Source organism: Spea bombifrons, chromosome 1 (genome assembly GCF_027358695.1).
Source record: "Spea bombifrons isolate aSpeBom1 chromosome 1, aSpeBom1.2.pri, whole genome shotgun sequence".
In the NCBI taxonomy this organism is placed as follows: Eukaryota; Metazoa; Chordata; class Amphibia; order Anura; family Pelobatidae; genus Spea; species Spea bombifrons.
The window spans coordinates 163,753,422-163,760,051 of NC_071087.1; positions in this window are offsets into that span (position 1 = coordinate 163,753,422).

Sequence of the window (6,630 nt, forward strand, 5' to 3'; positions counted from 1 at the left end):
AACCAGGGAAATTATCCTGGGAAGAGATACATAAAGAGATACAATTCCAATGTGAAATGGGGGAGGGCTATTATCAGAGCATCGGAAATAATAAGAAATATTTGGGGATATGGTCTCGTTGGATTACCTATGCATATTCTAAAGAAACTTCATCGGAATAAGTTAACCCTATGTGAATTCAATAAGACATTACCATATTATAGCTGTATGATTGTAGTATGAATGTATGATATTTATTAAATACATATTATTTATTTAATATAATGGCGACGGCAATATATGCGATAATGAAAGTTAGAAGTAACTACTATAAAACGTACTGTTGAGTCTGAAAGATATTTCTATGCAACATTATTACTATATATACATATAGGTGTAATATAAGCTAAAGATGTCTATACATAGTAAATTTCGATTATTGTTAATAGCCAATACTATAAACAAAATTATTTATATCATAAACTATTATTATATGTATTTATTTATTTATGTTGTTTGTAATATTTAGATTTTATAGTTAAAAAAATCAATAAAAAATATTTTGAAATGAAAAAACATTAAAACCGAGCTGTCACTTTTCCCAAATCCTATGTCCCAGTCCATACACTAAATTAACCCATGCAGAGCTGTTAACAGATTAAAGTAACCAATATATATATATGTATGTATTAGAACCCCCCCCCATGTGTATGACATGGTAGAGGCCATCCTAACTTCCTGTTCTCTGTAGCGATTATCTTTCCCCCTATTGTTAAGTTGCTGGTTGTTGCTGATTGGTTCAGGCAGCCTTTGTAAGGCTGGGGGAGGAGAAGGACAGGCGATTGATCAGATAATGCTGGCTCTGCCACAGGCTGCCACTCGTCATAATTATAAAATTCCCTAAAATAGAAAACAAATCAGAAAATAACTGACTTATGGTTCTTTATTAATATCTATTTCTTATATATAAGTAATGAAAACACTAACAGAAACTCGTTAATACCGCGTGTGAGATTAATGCCCAGGAGAAACGTTGAAATATTTGCCTCCTATTTCTTCATCTTTAAGGAATCCTCCAAAATAATTTATTGGGAAAAAAATGTAATTAGGATCTTTAAGTGACAGGTATTAGAATTAGCATTCGGCGCGGTCTCGCAGGTCGTGACCGTTCTGGCAGAATCTTCTTGGAAGTGACTAAAGTCTCTCATCGGATTTAAATAATGTATTCTTTCTTTTTTTTTGCATTTAGAGGCTCAGATCGTAATCACCAGAAAAAAAAAGGATTTGCTTTTGTACAAATAATTGTTAAATTTAATGGATCCGTTTGACTTTGGTTATCAAAAGTTGTCTGAACTTTACAGAACTGATTTTGGAAATGACTCTGAATTATTGCAGCCGCTCCGCCGTTTCATGTCTGATTTCCTGATACAGTTTATTAAATGTGACATTTCTCCAGCTTTTTTTTTCTTTTTGCCCGTAGACTGCCGAGTTTTAGTTTCAAACAAAACAGTCCAGGCAATCTAATCATTTACCTGCCGTCAATCTCACACAGGTCAGACTAAAGTTTTACTGTACTGAGAGGGTAGTAGATGAGTGGAAGAGCCTCCCAGCAGAAGTGGCAGAGGGTAATACAGTGATGGAATGCAGCACTGGGGAGGTTATATTACTGTATACAGTGCTGGGGGTTATATTACTGTATACAGCGCTGGGGGGTTATATTACTGTATACAGCGCTGGGGGTTATATTACTGTATACAGCGCTGGGGGTTATATTACTGTACACAGCGCTGGGGGGTTATATTACTGTATACAGCGCTGGGGGTTATATTACTGTATACAGCACTGGGGTGTTATATTACTGTATACAGCACTGGGGGGTTATATTACTGTATACAGCGCTGGGGGTTATATTACTGTATACAGCGCTGGGGGTTATATTACTGTATACAGTGCTGGGGGTTATATTACTGTATACAGTGCTGGGAGGTTATATTACTGTATACAGCGCTGGGGGTTATATTACTGTATACAGCGCTGGGGGTTATATTACTGTATACAGCGCTGGGGGGTTATATTACTGTATACAGCGCTGGGGGTTATATTACTGTATACAGTGCTGGGGGTTATATTACTGTATACAGTGCTGGGAGGTTATATTACTGTATACAGCGCTGGGGGGGTTATATTACTGTATACAGCGCTGGGGGTTATATTACTGTATACAGCGCTGGGGGTTATATTACTGTATACAGCGCTGGGGGTTATATTACTGTATACAGCGCTGGGGGTTATATTACTGTATACAGCGCTGGGGGTTATATTACTGTATACAGCGCTGGGGGGTTATATTACTGTATACAGCGCTGGGGGTTATATTACTGTATACAGCGCTGGGGGGTTATATTACTGTATACAGCGCTGGGGGTTATATTACTGTATACAGTGCTGGGGGTTATATTACTGTATACAGCGCTGGGGGTTATATTACTGTATACAGCGCTGGGGGTTATATTACTGTATACAGTGCTGGGGGGGTATTACTGTATACAGTGCTGGGGGTTATATTACTGTATACAGCGCTGGGGGGGTATTACTGTATACAGTGCTGGGGGTTATATTACTGTATACAGCGCTGGGGGGTTATATTACTGTATACAGCGCTGGGGGTTATATTACTGTATACAGCGCTGGGGGGTTATATTACTGTATACAGCGCGGGGGGGTTATATTACTGTATACAGTGCTGGGGGGTTATATTACTGTATACAGCGCTGGGGGTTATATTACTGTATACAGCGCTGGGGGTTATATTACTGTATACAGTGCTGGGGGGTATATTACTGTATACAGCGCTGGGGGTTATATTACTGTATACAGCGCTGGGGGGTTATATTACTGTATACAGCGCTGGGGGTTATATTACTGTATACAGCGCTGGGGGTTATATTACTGTATACAGTGCTGGGGGGTATATTACTGTATACAGTGCTGGGGGTTATATTACTGTATACAGTGCTGGGGGGTTATATTACTGTATACAGCACTGGGGGTTATATTACTGTATACAGTGCTGGGGGTTATATTACTGTATACAGTGCTGGGGGTTATATTACTGTATACAGCGCTGGGGGGTTATATTACTGTATACAGCGCTGGGGGTTATATTACTGTATACAGCGCTGGGGTTATATTACTGTATACAGCGCTGGGGGTTATATTACTGTATACAGTGCTGGGGGTTATATTACTGTATACAGCGCTGGGGGGTTATATTACTGTATACAGCGCTGGGGGTTATATTACTGTATACAGCGCTGGGGGGTTATATTACTGTATACAGCGCTGGGGGGTATTACTGTATACAGCGCTGGGGGGTTATATTACTGTATACAGCGCTGGGGGGTTATATTACTGTATACAGCACTGGGGTTATATTACTGTATACAGTGCTGGGGGGTTATATTACTGTATACAGCGCTGGGGGGTTATATTACTGTATACAGCGCTGGGGGTTATATTACTGTATACAGCGCTGGGGGTTATATTACTGTATACAGCGCTGGGGGTTATATTACTGTATACAGCGCTGGGGGTTATATTACTGTATACAGCGCTGGGGGGTATATTACTGTATACAGCGCTGGGGGGTTATATTACTGTATACAGCGCTGGGGGTTATATTACTGTATACAGCGCTGGGGGGTTATATTACTGTATACAGCGCTGGGGGTTATATTACTGTATACAGTGCTGGGGGTTATATTACTGTATACAGCGCTGGGGGGTTATATTACTGTATACAGCGCTGGGGGTTATATTACTGTATACAGCGCTGGGGGTTATATTACTGTATACAGCGCTGGGGGTTATATTACTGTATACAGCACTGGGGGGTTATATTACTGTATACAGCGCTGGGGGGTTATATTACTGTATACAGCGCTGGGGGTTATATTACTGTATACAGCGCTGGGGGGTTATATTACTGTATACAGCGCTGGGGGTTATATTACTGTATACAGCGCTGGGGGTTATATTACTGTATACAGTGCTGGGGGTTATATTACTGTATACAGTGCTGGGGGGTTATTACCTTTTGAATCCTGCCGGTTAAGAAAGTCGCCCGGATTGTGATAATTCCGTTTTAAGATCCACCTGGAAAGATACAATTCGAGGATTTGAAGACATTAAATCGGGGGAATTTGTGACTTTAATCCTAATTAAAATCTATTTTAATTAATTCTCCCTGAAAAAAAAAAAAAAAAAATTCTGTCTCTTTTTATCTTTTTTTTACCTTTTTATGAAAATAAATCTCGGTGAATCTGCTCCAAGTGCAGGATAGCGACTCGGGGATAAAGCGCGTGAAATTCTCTCCACGCTTCATCAGCGTGCGAATAAAACGGAAGTGTTATTGGGTCATTTCGGCTTTATTGAGACGTTCGTCCCCGCAGAGCTTTTACGCCGCGAGCCGCTCAAACCCATCTTACCGATTCCTTAAATCATCCCCTTCTCTCTAAAAAGATCATCGATAAACACGGAAAGGAGAAAAAAAAAGACTCTTCTCGGGAGAAATGAAATTGAAACAAAGTCTCTTATTTGTTTTTTTAATTGGTTGTGGCAACAACCTATCAGTGCCTGCCTTTGTGTCACATGACGATAATGCCTTCCCAAAATAATTAGGAATAAATCAACACGAGACCAACGACTGATTAAGGTTTGAGTCGTTACAGCAGGAGAAACGGGCGACTAGACGGAGGGCCGAATGGGGGCCGACCTGCTGACGGGTTCTGATGATGAAAATTTAAATTTTTAACGCGACATTTAGTTATAAAACTGGACGGGGCTTTTTTATGCGATGAGTTTGAAATCACGAGAACCAGGAGGGAGAGAGAAAGATCTAGAACCCGGACTCCATAGCCCCGTGGCCCGGATGTCCTTCGATAATCAATCTGTTGCTTCGTTACTGGAGTTGGGGCATTTTTGGGACCCTCTTGTTGGATCTTCACTCCGCCCGGCAGCTTCAGGAATACGGCAGCCCCCTCCTCGTCTGATTTATTGTCTTATTTTATAACGTTAGGGCCGCGCTGCGAGTATCCGCGGCGGTTCATCCATCGGACAGGAGATCAGGAGTCTGAGACCGCACATAAATCAGGAAGATCCATCGGCACGGCCCGCCCACTCCACGGAACGCATGCGCGACCGGACGGCACGGCTGAATCCGGAGGCCCCCGTGTGTTGGGACCTTGCCTGGTCCGCAAAGTTATCTTTTTTTTACAAATAAAAATGAAAGAAAAATAGCCGTAACAGGGAGTAATTTGTAAATGTAAAAATGGTCATTTTTTTTTATTTATTTTTTGCAAAAAAGTAAAAATTTACCTTAGCCTTTTTTCTGCCAAAGAAATGTTAAGTTATTTGAAATAATTTTTATCGTTCAGGCTACCAGCCGCCGGTGTTTTGCGATAGACATCGCCGGCTCTTTTGACAGCGAATGTTTCATTTTTTTACAGGCAGGTTTCTGTGTTTTTTCCGGGATTTATTGGGGCTGATAACGCTTTTCCGAGACAGCTAGGAGCTATGGTTATGGATGAGCACAGGGGAGTCTTCTCGCTGGAAGCCAATCTTCTTGTGTATTCGCACCTCAGACGGAGCCGCCAAGCTGGCGGTGATTTACGGACGGTCGGCCAATGGCAGGCCTCGCAAGGCTCTAAGTCATGGGAGGAACTCATTTTCATGTACAGGATGGGCCGAGCAGAGAGCCGACGCACAGCTGGGTCTTCTAAATTACTTTCACGACTTATCTACATATCTGACTCTCCGTGAATCAGCGAGCGGCGGAAGTTCATAAACGGGCAAAACAGCTGCTTTTTTTGCAGTAATTAATAACATTTTTGTTCTGTTTTTTTTTTTCTGCCGTTTCGCAGACAACGAGTTCATTTCACTCTGCAGTATGATACGCAAATAACTGGCATTTTATTCCTGTCTTTAAATGGTTAAGCGCTTTCTACGGCAACAACCAATCAGTGCCTGCCTTTTGTATCACGTGGCTATTATGTGTTCCCGAGAAAAATATGATTTTTTTTTTTAAATAGTACTAAGTTAAAGTATTATTTCTGGCATTTGTGAGTCATGGGAATTATGTTGCATTTTTATACAAATGTGTTAAATTCAGAGCTGATGGAACTGCAGCTTTAAACAGGAATACAAAAAAATAAAAAAACATCCAAAAACGATTTCAGATTTTATGCCCAAACTGAACGTCCGTTACATTGGATTCCAGGAAAGATGCCAAATGTTTTTGGGGTAGACTTTGTGGGTTTTTTTATTATTGCCTGGCTTATTTTTCCAGGTGGGTTTTGCATTTTGTTTTTATTTATGTTGCCATTATCTCCGCGTTTGGGATATCTGTTGCTGAAAATATTTTAATTATTCCTCCTTAATTACCTGTGCATTCAGATTCGCCCAAAAGTGTATTTTTAATGAAATTTGACAATTTTGTTAATTCATATGAAAACAAGGAAGAGTTTTGTTGCTTTTTCCCTCACTCTCTCACACTTTCACTCACGCTCTCTTTCAATCTCACTCACTCTCTCACTCATGCTCACTCACACTCGCTCTCACTCAAGGCTGGGTCCCCCTGTTTGAGGGCTGAGG